General features: G+C 52.5%; 1 pseudogene; it reads left to right on the forward strand.

The window, feature by feature from the left end:
* Positions 1-3,091: 3,091 nt before the first annotated feature.
* Positions 3,092-4,767, forward strand: LOC142024914 (uncharacterized; annotated as a pseudogene).
* Positions 4,768-19,613: the final 14,846 nt, after the last annotated feature.

Below are 19,613 nucleotides of genomic sequence, written 5' to 3' on the forward strand. Positions count from 1 at the left end.
TGCAAAGTGCTCCACTTAGGAGGGAACAATCAGTTTCACGCATACAGAATGGGGAGAGACTGTCTAGGAATGAGTACAGCAGAAAGGGATCTAGGGATTATAGTGGACAACAGGCTAAATTTGAGTCAACAGTGTGATGCTGTTGCAAAAAAATCAGACATGATTCTGGGCTGCATTAACAGGTGTGTTGTGAACAAGACAGGAGAAGTCCTTCTTCCACTCTACTCTGCGCTGATTAGGCCTCAGCTGGAGCGTTGTGTCCAGTTCTGGACACCGCAGTTCAAAAAAGATATCGAGAAACTAGAGAGGGTCCAGAGAAGAGCGACAAGAATGATTAAAGGTCGAGAGAATGTGACCTATGAAAGAAGGTTGAAAGAATTGGGCTTGTTTAGTTTGGAAAAGAGAAGATTGAGGGGGGGGGGGACATGATAGCGGTTTTCAGGTATCTAAAAGGGAGTCATAAGGAGGAAGGAGAAAACTTGTTCTTCTTGGCCTCTGAGAATAGAACACGAGGCAATGGACTTAAACTGCAGCAAGGGAGGTTTAGGTTGCATATTAGGAAAAAGTTCCTAACTGTCAGGGCGGTCAAACAGTGGAATAAAATGCCAAGGGAGGATGTGGAATCTCCATCGCTGGGGATATTTAAGAACAGGTTCGATAGACGTCTATCAGGGATGGTTTAAATAGTACTTGGTCCTGCCATTGGGGCAGGGGGCTGGACTCGATGGCCTCTCGAGGTCCCTCCCAGTCCTCGTGTTCTATGATTCTTCCCACAGCCCAGGTCTACACGTGCTTCCCCACTATCTTCCTTGGCTAGAGGTGTGAGTGGAGGGGCGCAGGCAGGAACGGCGGGTACCAGAGCTGTGGGACTGGGTCCGGCTGCTCTCAGTGCCTACAGGGTACCCCTGGGGCCAGCATGCTGCACCACTGCTGGCTCTTACCATTAAGGGGGAGTTCGTGAATAATCAAACACAAACTCCCAGACGGACGCACCAGCTCTCCCATATACAGTAGTTTGCTTTCTTAGGTGGGTGCCAGACGCAGGACAAACCGGTTATGCGAAACCTGTGCCCCAGTTTGGATGCAATGTCACTCCCCGTAGGTCTCATAACACACCTCATCCAGTGTCCTCGGCCTACATTGATATTGGGGGGTTTTGAAGATGGTTGGGAGGTGCCCAGTTAGGCCATGTGACACCTAGTGGGGCCAAACCTGGGCAGTGGGAAGTAAAACTATGAAGGCAAAAATGCAGCTAGAATCTCAGCAGGAGGTTGTGGGGGAGGCGGAGATGGGGGCTGTAACAGATGGTGCAGTTTCTGTGTGTGCTGCTCAGTGTGCTGCTCAGTGGGATCAGAGGACAGTAGCCTGTAGAAGGTGGTATTGGAGAGCTGCCTGGGAGTCTCCTTTTCATGGTCTGACCTTTTCATGATGACAACAGCAGCTCCTTTGTCAGCCTCTTGGATGACAACGCCAGAGCTGTTTCTGAGGCTGTGGGTGACACTGCATTCCACACGGCTGAGGTCGTGGGACAAGCAATGTCGCTTTGCCACAATTTCTGCCTGTGCACAGAAGCGGAAGCGCTCTAGGTATCGATCCAGTCTGTCGTTTTGACTGCCAGGAAGGATTCCACACAGAATTCTTCTTGTACTCTAGGTGTGATGGTGCCTGCAGGGCTGTTCAGAGTCTTGTGAAAAGTGCTCCTGGAAAGTATTCCTGGCAAAACTGGGGCAGGGTTCCAGATCCCCACAGAACTGTGTCATGTTTGTGGGGGTGGTGGGGCACAAAGAGAGTCCCCGAGATAGCACAGACTCCTCTGCTGGGCTGAGTGTGTGGTTGGATAGATTGACAATGTTGCCGGGTGAGTTACAGGTACCACTACTGTGGCCCCATGCGGCAAGTCGGAGGTGAGAGAGTTTACAGTCCTGTGGAGAAGAGCAGTGGGCGTTGTGACTCTCCTGTCTCCTTTCAGTAAAGTCCAGCCACATGGGCGTTTGTGTGGGAGGCTGTTTTTTAGGAGAGGCTCCAGACTTGAGAGCTCCTTGTGATGTTTCCCTGTTTGCTGCACTGGATGCTGAACAGGTGGTTCCTCAGGTCTGTGGGAGTGTGTGACCAATCTCTCGACACAGTCCCTGCAGTGTGTCGGTTGCAGTGAGTGTTTCACTTTCAGCCCGTTGGGTGGGACGTCCATCCATTTGCACTTGGTGAGGAAGATGGTGTCTGTATCTGTGCAGGTTTTTTCATGGGTTTGATGGGTTCCCCCTCCAAGTGGCTAAATTCGGGGCCTGCCTGGTGCCAGGCATTGGGCGTAGCTGTGTTAGTTTTATCCACAAAAACAACACCAAATCGAGTGACTTATTTGAGCTGAGTGGTCCTGTCCTGCCCTGGAATGGATGTGGGGGTGGAACAGGTCAAGAGGGAGGCTGAGTTGTACCCTAGAGAGTGCGGCAGAGCACTCGGCTCCCCCAGGAATGAGCTGGGCCATTCCCGAGGCAGGGGTGAGGCACCGGTACTCCAGGTGTGTGTGTCATGGGATCTTGTACCATCCAGAGCCCGGCCTGTGCCAGGTGGGGTAGGAGCCTCTCTGGGTGGGTGGCTCAGATCCTGGGGCTGGAAGAAGTAATGGCCTGGACCTTCCTGAACAAGATCAGCACTTGGTTAATTGCTCCCCAGGCAGGATTTCCAGTTCCCAAAGCTGATGTGATCTCCTGGGTGGAGCGAGGGGAGGCGCTGTGGGTCCCAGATCTCCAGGGCGCTGAGAAAGGGCAGATCATCAGCGACCCCCACACAGGTGAGCAGTGAGCTAAAGAGACTCAGAAACCGATTTCTGTGTCCTCCTAGATGTCACTTGGGCCTTTTCATCCAGAGTGACGGAGCCTTCAGCCTGTCATCAGCCTTAGCCAGAGGGTGGGGGCAGGGCTGGGCTCCCTCCTCTGGGGAAGGGTTGTGAGGATGGAGGAGCAGCTCAGTTCATGTTATTTCAATCTTTCTATCAGCTGTTGGCTGCGTTCCCCCCTTTCTGTTCCCTTTCAGAGTTTTCCTTTCAGCTCAGCTCAGAGAGTGACACTGTCTGGTTCTCTCTGTGTCCCAGTAGGTGAGGTGATGCTGCTCACGAATGACGAGGAGAATCTTCAGCTGGAAGAACCAGAGCAAGTGGCCTCCTGTGGGATGTTCCTGGGAAGCTCTGAAGGTCGTGTGTCTCAGCGCCCTGAGCACAGAGAGACCTGTGAGAGTCAGCGTAGCCCAGAAAGGCAGCAGGGAAACCGTGCAGGGGAGGGGCAGGATAACTCCAGCCATGGAAGCAGAAGTGTGAAAAACACTAAAGAGAGCGAACAACAGAAAACCTGTGGGAAAAGCTTCAGTCTTAACAGTCATTGTACCATCCGCACAGGAGAGAAGCCCAATACCTGCCCTGACTGCGGGAGAAGCTTCCAGCTGCTCTCAGGTCTTATTAATCATCAGAGAACCCACACTGGAGAGAAACCCTTCCACTGCTCTGAGTGCGGGAAACGCTTCTCATGGTCCTCAAGTCTTAAAAGTCATTGCATCACCCACACAGGAGAGACACCTTATAACTGCTCTGAGTGTGGCAAAAGGTTTAGACACAGGTCACACCTTGTTAATCATAGGAGAATCCACACAGGAGAGAAACCCTTCAACTGCTCTGAGTGTGGGAAAAGCTTTCGTCAGCGCTCAACTCTTATTGATCATCAGAGAGCCCACACTGGAGAGAAACCCTTCCACTGCTCTGACTGTGGGAAAAGCTTCTCATGGTCCTCAAGTCTAAAAAGTCATTGCATCACCCACACAGGAGAGAGACCTTATAACTGCTCTGATTGTGGGAAGAGGTTCAGACACAGGTCACATCTTGTTAATCATAGGAGAATCCACACAGGAGAGAAGCCCTTCCACTGCTCTGAGTGTGGGAAAAGCTTTCGTCAGCGTTCAGCTCTTATTGATCATCAGAGAACCCACACAGGAGAGAAACCCTTCCACTGCTCTGAGTGTGGGAAAAGCTTTCGGCGACACTCAAACCTTCTCACCCATCAGATGATTCACAGACGAGAGAAACCCTATCACTGCACTGCCTGTGGGAAAAGCTTCAGCAGGAGTGCAAACCTGGTCACCCATCAGAGTATCCACAGAGAGGAGAAACCCTTCAGCTGCTCTGAGTGCGGGAGATGCTTTAGTGACATTTCTGGCCTTGATCAACATCTGAGAATCCACACCCGGGGAAAACCCTTTCTCTGCTCTGATTGCGGGAAAAGCTTCAGTCAACGCTCATATCTTGTTCAGCATCAGAAAACCCACACCGGAGACAAACCCTTCCGCTGCTCTGACTGTGGGAAAAGCTTCTCATGGTCCTCAAGCCTTAAAAGTCATTGCAGAATCCACACAGGAGAGAGACCTTATAGCTGCTGTGACTGTGGGGAAAAAGTTCACACAGAGGTCAAACCTTGTTAAACATAGGAGAACCCACACAGGACAGAAACCCTTCACCTGCTCCAACTGTGGGAAAACCTTTTGTCAGCACTAAAATCTTACAGATCAGAGAACCCACAGCAGAGAGGAACCTTTCAGCTGTTCTGTGTGTGGGACAAGTTTCGGAAACGCTCGCCTCTTGTCAATCATCAGAGAGCTCACAGAAGAGAGAAACTGAATGATTGCACTCACGTGGGTAACTTTCAGTGGCTGCTTGGACATTATTGATCACCAGAGAATTCACACAGGAGAGAAATCCGGTAACTCTCTCTTTGTCACTATTTTTGAAGCTGGGCCACTGCGCAAAAAAAGTCAGTGAGAACCACATTAACTAACATACTGGCTATGTCTACACTAGCCCCACACGTCGAAATGGCCACGGAAATGGCCATTTCGAAGTTTACTAATGAAGCACTGACGTGCATATTCAGAGCTTCATTAGCATTCGAGCAGCCGCAGCACTTTGAAATCGACATGCCTCGCTGCCGTGCGGCTTGTCCCGACGGGGCTCCTTTTTGAAAGGACCTCTCCTACTTCAGAGTCCCCTTTGAAGTAGGTGGGGTCCTTTGAAAAAGGAGCCCCGTCGGGACAAGCCGGGCGGCGGCGAAGCGCGTCAATTTCAAATGCCGCGGCCGCTTGAATGCTAATGAAGCACTGAATATGCATTTCACCGCTTCATTAGTTTGGGGCTAGTGTAGACACGGCCACTGCTTTTCATTCCTCAAGGGTGTGATGTTATGGAGCCATTCAAGGAACTAAAATAAAGTCTACTCCTTCCTACATTAACCCATGCTCCTTTATAAAAGAACTAGACACACTGGTATTTGTTCAGAACCTCAACTTGATTAATTTTTGGTGTCTTTTTTTTTTATTAAATAAATTGAAAATGCTTCACTTGAGTTGTTGCTCCAGGTGTGTCTGGAGAGGAGAGGGTCAGTGCATGGGGACTCTGGAGAGAGACCATGGTCCTAGCCCACTGTCACCGCAGCAGCTTTGGGCCCAAATGAGATCCATCTCTACTTGGCTGCTGCAGCTCCAGCAGGAACACCCAGGGGACCGGTGTATGTCCCCCACCTGGGGCAGTGCCAGGGTCATCGGTCCGCTGCACTGCCCAGCCAGAGAGGAATGCAGCAAATGTGCACTTTCTCCTCACTCCCTGATGGAGGGGAACAGCCAGCCATGTCCCTGTATGAACTTAGGGGGGAGGCAGCTGCAGCTGTCCCCAAGGGCACGTGGAGGTGGGATGCTCATGGCTGGGACAGGCCTGGGTAGGGGTGAGGGTGCATCCCCAGCCAACCCCTTTCTTGTGTGGTGGTTGTCTGTTTTCTGTGTGGTCATAGAATCAAAGAACAGTAGAGCTGGAAGAGACCTAAAAAGACAACAAGTCCAGCCCCCTGCCCAAGGCAGGACCAAACCCATCAGATCAGCCCAGCCAGGGCTCTGTTGAGCCGAGACTCAAACACCTCCAGGGGTGGCGACTCCACTACTTCCCTGCGTAGACGATTCCAATGCTTCAGCACCCTCCAAGTGAAAAAGTTTTTCCTGATGTTCAACCTGGACCTTCCCAACCACGACTTAAGACCATTGATCCGTGTTCTGCAATCGGTGACCACGGGGAACAGCCTCTCTCCAGCCTCTTTTCAGCCTCCCTTCAGTAAGTTGAAGGCTGTTATCAAGTCCCCACTTCGTCTTCTCTTCTGCGGACTAAACAGACCCAACTCCCTCAACCTTTCTTCACAGGTCATACGCTCCAGCCCCCGAATTATTTTGGTCACCCTTTGCTGGACTCTCTCCAGTGTGTCCACATCCTTCCTATATTTTGGGGCCCAGAACAGGACACAGTACTGCAGATGTGGCCTCACCAAAGCCAAATAAAGAGGAATAATCACTTCTCTGGATCCACTGGCAACGCTCCTCTTGATGCCATTCGCCTTCTTGGCTACAGCAGCACAGTGCTGACTCACGTCCAGCTTCTCATCCACGACAACTCCCCGGTCCTTTTCTGCAGAGCTACTACTTAGCCAGTCTGACCCCAGCCTGTAACAATGCTTGGGATTCTTCCGGCCCAAGTGCAGGACTCTGCACTTGTCCTTATTGAACCTCATCAGATTTCTTGTGGCCCAGTCTTCCAGTTTATCTGAGTCACTGTGGACCCTGTCCCTACCCTCCAGCCTATCTACCTTTCCCCCTAGCTTAGTGTCATCCACAAATTTGCTGAGGGTGCAGTCCAACCCCTCATCCAGGTCATTGATAAATATGTTGAACAGAACAGACCCAGAACCGAACCTTGGGGAACTCCACTTGAAACCGACCGCCATCCTGACATCAAGCCGTTGATCACTACCTGCTGGACCCGACCTTCTAGCCAGCTTTCTATCCATCTTACCATCCATTTATCCAATCCACACTCCTCAACTTGCTGAGAAGAATATTGAGGAAGCCCATATCAAAAGCTTTGCTAAAGTCAAGATAAATCACATCCATTGATTTTCCCCTATCCACAGAGCCAGTTTTCTCATCGTAGAAACTAATCAGATTGGTCAGGCATGACTTGCCCTTCATGAATCCATGCTGACTATTCCTGATCACTCTCCCCTCCTCCAAGTGCCTCAAAATGACTTCCTTGAGGAGCCTGTTGAAGTACAAGACTTCTCTGTGTTTCGGTGGCTCACATTCAGCTTTATTGAATTCAATAAGGCAACAGATGAGCCAAACTGGACACTAGTAAAACCAAGTCCAGCAAGGCTGCTTGATGCAGCTCACGCTTGTATTTTATACCCTTACACAAACAAAGCCCAGTGTCAGAGGCAATTTAAATCACTTCTCAAAGAGAAACCGTTATCAGCAAAGAGAAGCAGGTACCGGGGAGCTGGAGTCTTGACTCCAAACAGTCCGTTAATGCATTCCATAGAGCCCCCCGCCATTCCCAAACAGGTCAAGGAAAGTACAGGCTCTTCTGTGCATGCAGAAGTAAGGGATGTGAAATGGCTTCTATACAAGATGGTTTCCACAACTCTCTCCTTTTAGCTTTAAAAAGGCTAACTCAGAAACCATTTCATAGATACATGTTCATTAAGGTATTTACATACACCTCTTGTTCTTTCCTTTGCTCATCATGCCTTAAATCATTAGCTCCACTTCCCTGCTGGTAAGAGCCTGTTTGGCTCCTTTTAGAGCACAGAAAATACAGCATTTGATCAGCAAGAAACAGAAATAAGCACAAAGGATTATTGCTAATACTAATGCTATTCCTTGCAAAATTAAGTTCCCACATGTCCAATCCAACCTCCCAACCAGCCCGAGGGACCAACTTTCCTCCTGCTTCAGGCTCATCACAGCCTTTTCAATTTCTGAGGCATCTTCCTCTACTTTATTGCCAGTGTCTGTAATATACACACAGCATTCCTTTCCCACCACGGCACAAACCCCGCCCTTACTCCCTAGGATGTAATCTTGGGCCATTCGGTTTTGGAGGAACATTTGCCTAACTTCTCCTAATTCCTTATCAATGGCTGGGAGGGCTTTGGTTGTAGCATTGGCTACTTTCTTGAAAGCTTCCTCCAGATTTCCATCAGTGCAAAGGTGACACCCAAACCTGGGGTCGTGACTCCGCAGTACGTTTCACTTGTTCTCTCTCGGTAGTTTCAGACCCTTCCAACGGGAAGATGGTCTGCTACCCAAATGGCTGGGAAGGCTGCCCCAGTATAGCAGGTTCCACTCCAGTTTATAGACAGAGTTTATATGCTCTTCAGCCACATATGAAATAATGGCTGACCTTAGCTGTTAAGGCTTCATCGCATTGCGGTTTCATCATCCACTGCATGTAGTACCCAAAGATGCCTTTATTTTTTTCCCAGGTGTTAATTTTATACCAAACCCCATTTTGGACAATGCTTATCTCACACTTGCTTTTCCCCACTCTGAGATTTAGAGAAGTAATCTAAATCTCTAAGTAATCTAAGCCTCTTTATTTGGCACTGGTGAGGCCACATCTGGAATATTGTGTTCAGTTTTGTGTCCCCCAGTATAAAAAGGATGTGGATTTGCTGGAGCAGGTTCAGCGAAGGGCAACAAAAAGGATTGAGGGGCTGAAGCAGAAGACCTATGAGGAGAGGCTGAGGGATTTGGGCTTGTTCAGTTTACAGAAGGGAAGACTTAGAAGTGATTTAAAAGCAGCCTTCAGCTTCCTGAAGGGGAGCTCTAAAGAGGAGGGTGAGAAACTGTTCTCAGTGGTGTCAGATGGCAGAACAAGGAGTAATGGTCTGAAGGTGAAGAGGGAGAGGTGTAGGTTAGATATTGGGAAAAACTACTTCACCAGGCGGGTGGTGAAGCATTGGAATGTGTTGCCCAGACAGGTAGTAGATTCTCCATCCCTTGAGGTTTTTAAGTCCCGGCTGGACAAGGTCCTGGCTGGGATGACTTAGTGGGGTTGATCCTGCTTGAAAGAGGGGGCTGGACTAGATGACCTCCTGAGGTCCCTTCCAGCTCTGTGATTCTGTGGGCTCCTGTGCCATTGCATGTCCAGCAGTGTTCTCCAACTGAGGTTATGGCTAGGTAGACATGCCCTTGGCCATTAAACTCTTTATCATACCGTGTGCCATTCTGACCCAATTCATCAAACCATGTGCCATTCATCTGACTTATTTAGTAGGGCTGGAATCATTGGGACCCCTCCTTCTGAATGTACAGGACTATGAGCACATATTCAACCATCTCACGTATTAAACTCTAGGGAAACTTGTTTTATGCTTTTAATGAACCATATTTAAGCCATATCGGCTACAGCTACTAGGTATTAAAAACAAACTAAACATCAGTTCAGCAGGATTTGTTTGGCCAGCACCATTTGGCTGTTCTTCAGGACTTGGTAGCTTTCTTCACCTGTCTGTGGCAGGTTTCCTGGGTTGTAGTTGATACCGTAGTCTTGGTCCCTCAGGTTCGTCTGCTTCTGGACCTGGATGGCTGGTACCAGGTCTGTGGTGCTCCTCTTCAGGACTAACCTCTGCAGGAGCTAGAACTGGTTTGCAGTGGGAGGTGTGGATCCAGGTGGGCAGTACCTTGCACTTCACAGCAGTATGGGTGGTCAAAAGGACTTGGTGGGGCCCTTCCACCTGGGTTCCAGGGCAGTCTTTCGCTGGTGGACCTTTACACAGACCCAATCTCCTGGTTGCAGTTTACGGCATGGCTCAGTCGGGGCCTCCAGGAAAGTGTCCTTGACCTGTGAATGACAGGACTGCACACACCTCATAAGTTCCTGACACTACTTAACTGTGCTTTCTTTGACAAGTGTGATGTCAGCCTGGTCAATCTCTGGGCTGCTCAGCTGTCTCATAGGCTGACCACACACAATCTCATTTGGACTAAGTCCAGTTTTTTGGTTAGGAGTGGCTCTCATATTCATTAGGGCAATTGGGAGAAGCTTCTACCCAAGTTAAACCAGAGTCCTCACATATTTTGGCAAGTTTATTCTTTACAATCCCATTTTGTCTTTCCACTGCTCCCGCGCTCTCCGGGTGTGGCAGACAGGGTAGCGCCTGTCGGATGGAGCGGTACTTTGCCACCTTCTGAATGACTTGCCCAGTGAAGTGAGTACCGCCATCACTGGAGATCACAAGGGGTGTTCCCCTGGATGGGATGAAGTGATTTAGAAGATTTTTAGCCACTGTGATGGTATCAGGTTTCCTGCGTGGATCGGCTTCTACCCACCCTGAGAACAAACAAACAATAACCAGCACATATTCAAAGGATTTACATTGAGGCAATTGAATGAAGTCCATCTGCAAATTCAGGAACGGCCCCAAAGGCGGGGGTCTGGGTGCTGGAACTGTCTGTACAGGTTTGCCCACGTTGTGGGCTTGGCCGACAGGGAAAGCCAGACCGGACTCTTGGGCTACTTGGGAGAATTTGGGAGCAAACCAGTTTTCTGTTTGGCTACGTCTACACGTGAAGCCTACATCGAAGTAGCCTATTTCGATGTGGCGACATCGAAATAGGCTATTTCGATGAATAACGTCTACACGTCCTCCAGGGCTGGCAACGCGCAGCACCACATCAAAATAGGCGCTGCGAGGGAACGTCTACACGCCACAGTAGCACACATCGAAATAAGGGTGCCAGGCACAGCTGCAGACAGGGTCACAGGGCGGACTCAACAGCCAGCCGCTCCCTTAAAGGGCCCCTCCCAGACACACTTGCACTAAACAGCACAAGATACACAGAGCCGACAACGAGTTGCAGACCCTGTGCATGCAGCATGAATCCCCCGCTGCAGCAGCAGCAGCCAGAAGCCCTGGGCTAAGGGCTGCTGCCCACGGTGACCATAGAGCCCCGCACGGGATGGAGAGACAGCGTCTCTCAACCCCCCAGCTGATGGCTGCCATGGAGGACCCCACAATTTCGACGTTGCGGGACGCGGATCATCTATACGGTCCCTACTTCGACGTTGAACGTCGAAGTAGGGCGCTATTCCGATCCCCTCATGAGGTTAGCGACTTCGATGTCTCGCCGCCTAACGTCGAAGTTAACTTCGAAATAGCGCCCGACGCGTGTAGCCACGACGGGCGCTATTTCGAAGTTAGTGCCGCTACTTCGAAGTAGCGTGCACGTGTAGACACAGCTTTAGAGTTGCGACCATCCCCCCTTTGCTAACGTGCGACAACCCATGGAGCACGGAAGCCAGGTGAGGTAACAGGACCACTGGGGCAACAATGCGGCCGTCAAAGCTGCACCACAAGTGGTCTGGGTGCAAGGTGCACCCTGCCAATCTCCACTCCCGCTTTCCCGATTCAGGGGCTTGGTCTTGCAGGAGGGCCGGTTCCGACAGGGAGGGCGCGGGAGATGGCATCGGAAGGGAGGGGTACAATGCTTCAGCCCGAGGAGGACATAGGGCAGCTGCCCTGGCAGCCCAAGCGGCTGTATCATTCCCTATTGCAGCTTCCTCAGAGGAAGCAGAATGAGCTGTGCACTTAACAACAGCCAGAGCAGACGGTAAAAGTACAGCATCTAGGAGAGCAGCGACATAAGGGCCTTTCTTTATAGCGTGTCCAGAGGAGGTGAGAGAACCTCGCTGTTTCCATCACCTGCCCAAATCATGAACTCCACCAAAAGCGCACCGGGAGTCAGTACAGACAGCGGCAGAAACCCCTGCTGCGATACGACAGGCGCGAGGGAGAGCTACGAGCTCTGCCACCTGTGCAGAGGAGACAGAAGGCAGAGGAGCAGAGTCCACAACATCATAAACAGTACAAAGTGCAGAGCCTGCTACTGAGGTACCAGAAGGATTATAAACGCAAGAACCATCTGTATACAGTATAAAGTCAGGATTGTCCCGGGGGTTCCAGAGAGATCAGGTGGAGGAGCAGTGACAGCCTGAACAACTTTCAAGCAATCACGCGGCTCCCCCTCGAGGGGTGCGGGGAGCCATGTAGGGGGATTTAAAGAAGCACAATGAACCTCTGAAACGTTAGGAGAGGCAAAAAGGAGCCGTTCATATTTAACAGGACGAGCATTGGAACGGTGCTGAGTTTTTCCTTTCAGGAGCAACGCAGACACTGAGTGAGGAACAGCCAACGTTAAGGGACATTGTAAAACCAAAGGCTCTGCTGGCTCTAAACTTCGTGCTGCAGCTGCAACTGCACAAAGGCGAGGAGAGAAAGAAGCAGCCACAGAATCAAGATAGGTACCGTGATCAGCAAGAGGGCGGCATTTCTCACCATGGCTCTGAACCAGCACACCCACAGCACATCCTTCCTTTGCATGACAGAACAAAGTGAAAGGCTGGGAATAATCAGGTAAACCCAAAGCAGGAGCAGACGCTAATGCTTGTTTCAAGGAGGCGAAAGCAGTGCCTTGCTGGGGGCCCCAAGGAATGGGAGTGGGGTGGCATTTCGAGTAAGCTCCTTGAGCGGTTTGGTGAGTTGAGAAAAGTGAGGCATCCATTGCCTACAATAGCAGCCATGCCTAAGAAAGAAGGGATTTGCCAAGGGGTAGTAGGTCTAGGGGCAGAAAGGGTCGTCTGGATTCTGTCATCAGAGAGCTGACGGCTGCCTGCTGAGAGATCCTGCCCCAAATACCTGACTTTTGGCTGACACAGTTGAAGTTTTCGTTTGGACACCTTGTGCCCTTTTTTGGCTGGGGCAACGAGAAGTGGAGGCGAGTCTGCTCTGCCTGCCTCGAGGGACGGGCTGCACAGAAGCAAATCATCTCCACACTGAATGAGAGCAGAGCCAGAGGGGAAATGATCTCAGCAAGGTCCCTCTGCAGGATCTGTGAAAAATAGGTGGGAGAATCGCTCAACCCTTGTGGCAGAAGAGTCCAGCAGTATCGCTGCCCTTTATAAGTAAAAGCTGCCAGGCATTGGCAGTCGGGATGGAGCGGAACACTGGAGAAGGCAGAGGAGAGGGCAACACAGTCAGGTGGGTGGAATCTGGTGGACTAGGGGAAAGAATTGTGGCTGGGTCGGGAGTAATAGGCAATTGAGAGATAACGAGGGAGCTGATCGCTCAAAGGCAGGTGTCCCTCCCCGGTTTCTTTCAGGGCAGTATGGGGGTGTTGCAAGGACTTGAGCAGGGGGTGAGAATCCCCTGGGCCAGGAGGTCAGAAATGACAGGTTGAATCCCTGCCCCAGCCGCAGGATTCAGCGGGTACTGAGGAACAGGGGGCAAGGGCTCGGTAGGGTTAACCGAAATGTACAGGGGATCTGCTGATATTCTGCCCACCTCGTTTGGGGCGGTGGCCCACAAGCAGTTGGGTGCCTGGGCCAAAAGATCAGCATCTGGCTGGGGAATAGAAGGCACGAGGGAGGCGGTGGGATCCCGCAGGGGGTCTTCCACCTCCTCTCCTGGCTGTGCAGGAACTTCGTGATAAACCCCATCTGGAGCACAGAAAATGGTGCAGCGCGACCCGCACCGGAGATCCCTTCCGAATAGATTTCCGGGGGAGCAGGACGGAGAAGGAAAGAGCCCTGCTCTGAAACGGGCCCAGTACAGGGGAGACGGGTTCAGAGACAGGGTGAGGTACGACTTGATCAGAAATGCCGACGGCGTTAACCGCCTGGCCAGAAAGGGGAACAGGGAAAGACGACACTTGGAGGCTGGACCTGCGGGCCCCCGTGTCTACTAAAACCTGGGTGTTTTGTCCAGCAGCCTGGCAGGTCAGAGCGCCAGCTGGGTTCAGGGGAATACGGGGAGATGAGAGAGAGAAGCTGCAATCCTCCTCCAGGCTCCCCTATTCGCTCTCAAAGTCCACTAAGTTAAACTGAGCCTGTGCAGCTCTGTGAACTGCAGGGACTGTCGGCCTGGGGTGACGTGGGCGCTGACTTTCCCAGTGTCCAGGCTGTTTGCAATAGTGGCAAACAGTTGTACCCACTGGTGTAACTGGGCTGCCTCCGCCAGCTGTAGCTGCTAACCAAGGTGGGGTCCATCTTGCTGTCCCATAGGTGCCCCGCAGATGTCGCTCTGTAGAGCGGCCCCGACCCCTGCCTAATTCAGAGGGCATTGGTTGTAAGCCCATACATTTAGGTTCTTTAACCTGTTTAGCCTTTAAGCGCTGGCTGCAATGGTTTGCCACTGTTAAGAGGTCTGCTAAAGGTTTAGTTTCCCAGCCCACAGTCATTCCTTTCAGCTGTCTCTGTCCAGCTGGGTTTAATCCATTCACAAAGGCGGCACCCAGCGCCTGTTGAGCAGTCGCAGCCGGATTGTCATTGCCAGAGTGACTCTCAGATACCTTTGTCAGCCTTTCCAAATAGGCACCTGGTGTTCCCTTATCTTCCTGCTCGCAGAGATTAATTTTAACCCAATCTGGTCGCTTGGGAAAAACTGTAAGGACACTGTCAAGCAGCCTGTTTCTAGCTTGTGTAAGCTCAGTATCATGAGTTCCTGCCCCTGGCGCTCCTTGGATGGGCTCAGCTGGCCCCTCTGCTTTCCTTATGAGCTTTTTTTGCTTATCAGGCAAGCTCACCCTTAAAAGCTGATCGAGGTCCTGCCAATTTGGGGCATAAGACCGGATCACTAGTGCTAGTTCTGATTGAAACTTTACCGGGTCGTCTTCTGCTGGGGGAAAGTCTTTAGCCATGGCATGTAATTCAGTTCTAGTCCAGGGTTGGTAAACCCGCATGCGCCCTCCTTGGGGGTTTGGGACTTCTCGTAAAGGAAAAATTTGAGTGGTTGGGCTATTATGTGTTTCCCCCCATGCATCTTGCTAATGGTTGTCCCTTTGAAGGTGGTGTCTTGAGGACAATAGGAGCTGCAGCGGCTGGCTGGTAGGTCATCAGGTGCACCCTGGGTCCCTTTTCTTCCCTCTCTACAGAGGCTCCTGAATCCCTTTGATCCTCCTGGGCCTGGGGACCTGGGTTTGGACAACGTAGAGGATTCCAGGCAGAACACAGGATGTCATCATATTGTCCTGGGAGTTAGGGCTTGGAAGGCAAGGATACAATTGCCCCATAAATGGCGCACTCGGCTGTGTGTCTGCTGTTTTGTGTTGTACATCTGCACCTTCAAGCTGTCTGATTTTTGACTGAAGTTTCTCCCGGGAATCTTTTAAACTTCTTAAAGAGGCTCGTTCTGCCTGTTACAAGTCTCTTCATACCATGATAACGAGGCAGATAACATTGTTGACCGGGAGTTTTCACTCCATGACCCTCAAGAGCGCCTCGTAAATGGAGGATTTTTATCCCTATCAGTGGTACCTAACAGAGGGAACTGCAGTTTGGGATTGTGCTGGGTATAAAAATTCCTTTTTTCTAGAAACTTGCAAGTAATTTCCCCATTTATGTGAGTGTACATAAAAACAGCTGGACGGCCCTTAGAGGGTACCGGAATTCCTGGAGTCTGACCTGTCCCCAGCATTGATTTTCTCCCTGTGAGACACCGAATGGAAGTTCGCCTGGCTCATAGGGTGCAAGGCAGTGAACCGAATTTCACCTGGCTCACAAGATCTCTCCCTGCAAGGCACCGAACCGAAGCTCACCTGGTTACAGAGTGTGAGGCACTGGACCAAAGCCCACCTGGCTCACGGGGGCGGGGGGCGTGTTCCCGGCACCCGCTCCAGCCCAGCAGGACGCCTGGCGGGAGTTAAGTCTGCCCGGGCTTAGGGATATCATTAATAGTTAGTCTTCAGAACAGAAACAGAGGGAGGCAACAAAGCTTCCCACAGTTCCGTGTGCCGAAAGAGAGTCGTGGCACCACACCAGCTTTTCGTGTCTGAACACAGAGGCCCCAGCGCATGGCTGCCTCACGAGAGACACCGGTGTGCCCTTTGGGAACTGAGACATACAACACAGGCCTAATAGACACAGACAGACACACACAGAACATTAGCTGCTCCACAAAGGTGGAACCCGTAGCTCCCCCTTCCCCTGACGGCTGCCAGCACTCCAGTCCCAAGCCCCTGCTGGGAGATTCTGTAACAGGTATCCCCCTTACCTTCTACTGAGCGCTCTTCAGAGGCTTGGAGGTCGGGTGCCGGCCCCCCTGTCCGGGCAAGTGGTGCGTTGGGATCTCGGTGGAACCTCCAGATTGCTGAAGCACAAGATGTCTCTGTGTAGGCGGCGAACGTTCAGCTTTACTGAATTCAATAAGGCAACAGATGAGCCAAACGGGACAGGAGTAAAACCAGGCCCAGCAAGGCTGCTTGGTGCAGCGAACTCTGGTATTTTATCCCGTCACACAAACAACGCCCAGTGTCAGAGGCAGTTAGTTAGAGCAGCGTAAATCACTTTCCAAAGAGAAACTGGTATCAGCAAAGAGAAACAGGTACCGGGGAGCTGGAGCCCCAACTCCGAACAGCCCATTAACGCATTCCATAGAGCGCATCCTCCCGCCGTTCCCAAACAGGTCAAGGAAAGGACCAGCTCTTGTGCACGTGGGAGTAAGGGCTGTGAAGTGGCGTCTATACAAGATGGCTTCCGCAATCATTTACAGCTACTTTGGTTTTTGGTCTACCCCCGCCCCCAGCCCCCAGGCTACCAGCAAGGATGGAGAGTCCTCTCCAGCTAGCACCCTCCAACACACCGCATGGCCTGGGCTAGTGTTTGGAGCAAGTGCACTGCCCAAGGGCACCGTCCCCCTCGGGGTCGCCCCAGTCGGATGCAAAGGAAGGACAGACGTCAGTACGTTTGGAACTGAGGTGACTGCAAGGAGATGCGGAAATCAGGTTTGACGACTCCTCCCTGCTACCCGCCTTAGGGGCTCCACTCCGCACTTGCTGGCTGAGTTTGCTCCTGTAGCCTTTGGCTCTCCCGATCCTGCCCACAAGGCAGTGGGGAAGGTTCTCACAGGGGTATCTGCCCCGGGGGGACGTAAGGAGTCAGGGCCCCTTGGACGCCGGTGACCAAATCGTGGTTCAGACGCCATTTGGATTAGCCCAGTGGGGAGACCCAAGTATCCCAGACCCTCATCTCCTGCAGAACAAGGGGGCAGAAGCTGCCTAGTCAACACATCCACCATCACATTCGGGGGGGTCCACACTGCCCACCTGGTGCCTGTGGGCTGCTGGCGCTGCCGCTGCTGTGGGCTCACGGACGACCATGTGAGCAAGAAGAGATAACACACAGCAAATGGCAGGGAGGGTCAGGCCGGCTTGATCATCCACACCACCACTCGCTCCCATTGCTGAGCTCCCCCCCCGCCTGCAGCACCCCCTCGCCCAGCCTGCTCCCAACACCCCCCTGACCACAGACTCCTAACTCCCCCGGCAAGTTAAGGACTTACTGCTGCTGCAGCCTGGAAGCGCTGCCACCTCCTCCACCAGAGCCACCAGTACCTCCAGCTGCACACAGCAAAGCGGCTCCTGCCGTGTGTCAGGGCAGGTGTGGCTGTCTGCTGCAAAGCAGCTCCGGCCGCGTGGCAGGACGCCCACAGCCCTGCAGCCAGGCACCTCCAGTCACACGCCACAGCTTCCCCTGCACCCTTTGGCCCACTCCCAACATTTCCTTGGCCCACAGCTGACCCCCTGCACCCTCCAGCCCAGCCTGCTCCCAGCACCCACCCCACCTGGCTCCCCAAAAATCCCCAGCCTGTCACACCCCCCCAGGTACTGCTGGAACCTCCTCCACAGGAGCCCCCAACTAGCAAGTGGAATTTTAACGAAAAGAGCAGAAATGCCCCATGGTGAACATAAAAGCTCAGCAGCTGAAAGGTGATTTTCAGAACAAGCCAGGACCACCCAGCGCCTTTAATCCCTCTCCTGGTTTTGCTCGAGGGCAGCCCCATGGACGGGGTGGCAAAGGAGGCAGGTGCCCCAGGGCCCAGCATTTTGGTGGTGGCAGCGGTAGCAGTGGCTGGAGTTCTGGGCCCCTTTTCAGAGATGTGCACTAAGGAGAACACACACATTGGCGAACAAAAGGAAGCAGCAAGGCAGAGCCCAGCGTGGGGAGAGCTCAGTGGTTTGAGCATTGGCCTGCTGCAACCAGAGTTGTGAGCCCAGTTCTTGAGGGGCCATTTGGGGATCTGGGGCAAATAATAAAAAAAAAAAAAAAAAAAAAGCCCATCAGGGATTGTTTGGCCCTGAGGGCAGGGACTGGACTCAGTGACATCCTGAGGTCCCTTCTGGCTCTGCGAGATGTGCAGCTCCATAGATTGTATTCTAGGACCTTAAAAACTAACATCTCTTTCTGCAGAAGCGTTCACGGATGAAAACCAGTGTGTCAGCTGCATGGAGTAGAAAGAGAAACGCAAGTGGGGAGGTGGTTGGACTGCGACACCCGGAGGACTTAAAAAAACCAACAGTGAAATCCTCTCTCACCCAATCTAGGCGTCTGCTGCCACAGGATGGCGTGAGAGCCACAGGTGTAACTGGCTTCAAAGAAGGGCTCAGTAGCTCATTGAGGAGGATAGGAGCAGCAATGGCTATGAGCCAAGCTGGCCAGGACACCACCTCTTGCTCTGGCTGTCCCTAAACCCCCACCAGCCAGAAGCTTGGACTGCAGGAAACGGGTAGGGGGAAGTTGCCCTGTTCTCTTCATTCCCTGTGACCCCGGGTGGCTGTTTGAATGAGAGCTGAGGTCAGTTTCTGGCTCAGCACCAGGCTTCCTGTGTGACTGTGGCACCGCTCTCACTTCACTCTGTGCTGCTCTTCAGCTTCTTTCAATATGAAGCGGCTGAACAAGGGCGAGTGCAGAATCCCGCACTTCCCTGGGGTTCGTCCAGCCCAGCACCACTGGCTGGGGACCGCCTGGCTAAGGGAGAGGGCTGCAGAAAAGGCCCTGGGGATCACAGCGGCTGAGAGCTGCATGTGCAGCAAGAAGGCTCAGGGCGTGTGGGATTACGCTGGGCGGGGCACTGCCAGCAGAGCCAGGGAAGGGATTATTTCTTCATTCCGCACCAGCCAGGGCACAGCTGGAGCTCTGCATCCGGTCACCCTAGTGCTCAAATTCACAGCGCGAGAATATCTGCATCTGATTGTCAGACACACCCAGCAAGTGGCACTAACCCTCACCCCTCGTTTAACAAGTGCTTCACTTACCAGTGCTCACTAACACGAGGGGGACACACTTACCACTGTTCACTGTGCGATTGGACTTCCCCACCCATACGAGCCAGCCCCCAGGTCCCTGGCTGGGGTGTGGGGAGACCCACAGCCCTGCAGTTGGAGCTGCGCCGGCTGCAAGGTCCCTGACTGGGGCTGCGGAGCCCCACAGCCCAGGGCTGGAGCTGATTGCTTGGGCGAAAACTCACTGGTTATTGGCAGGAGCTGCTGTTCGGGCCCCGGGCTGGGGAGCAGTGGAGTGGGTGGGCCTGCGTCCCCCTCCCCCACCCTGAGAGAAGTAGCCCCTCCCCTCTCCCAGCCCCCACTGCTTTGGTTGTGTGTCTGTTACCGCACCTGTGCCAGGGCAAAGCACCGGTGCACTGGCTGTTCCGCTCAGCCCTGCTAAAAGGCAGCTGGGCCTTGCTGACTGCTCAGGGCAGGGCTCCTACGCTGTATTGCTCGGTTTAGGGGACTCCCCCAGGCAGCGACCACATCAGCACATCTGCACGTCAGCTGACATTGACAACAGTGAGTGTTGCCAAAGCAAAGAGAGGAAGGAACAGAGCAATGATCACTGCCACTGCCCTGCCCGGGGCGCAAAGGCGACGACCAACACTGCCCAGACAAAGGCAGAGGAACCAGCAACGTTTCCTCATCTCATTTGTACA

Source organism: Carettochelys insculpta, chromosome 22, assembly GCF_033958435.1.
Source record: "Carettochelys insculpta isolate YL-2023 chromosome 22, ASM3395843v1, whole genome shotgun sequence".
In the NCBI taxonomy this organism is placed as follows: domain Eukaryota; kingdom Metazoa; phylum Chordata; order Testudines; family Carettochelyidae; genus Carettochelys; species Carettochelys insculpta.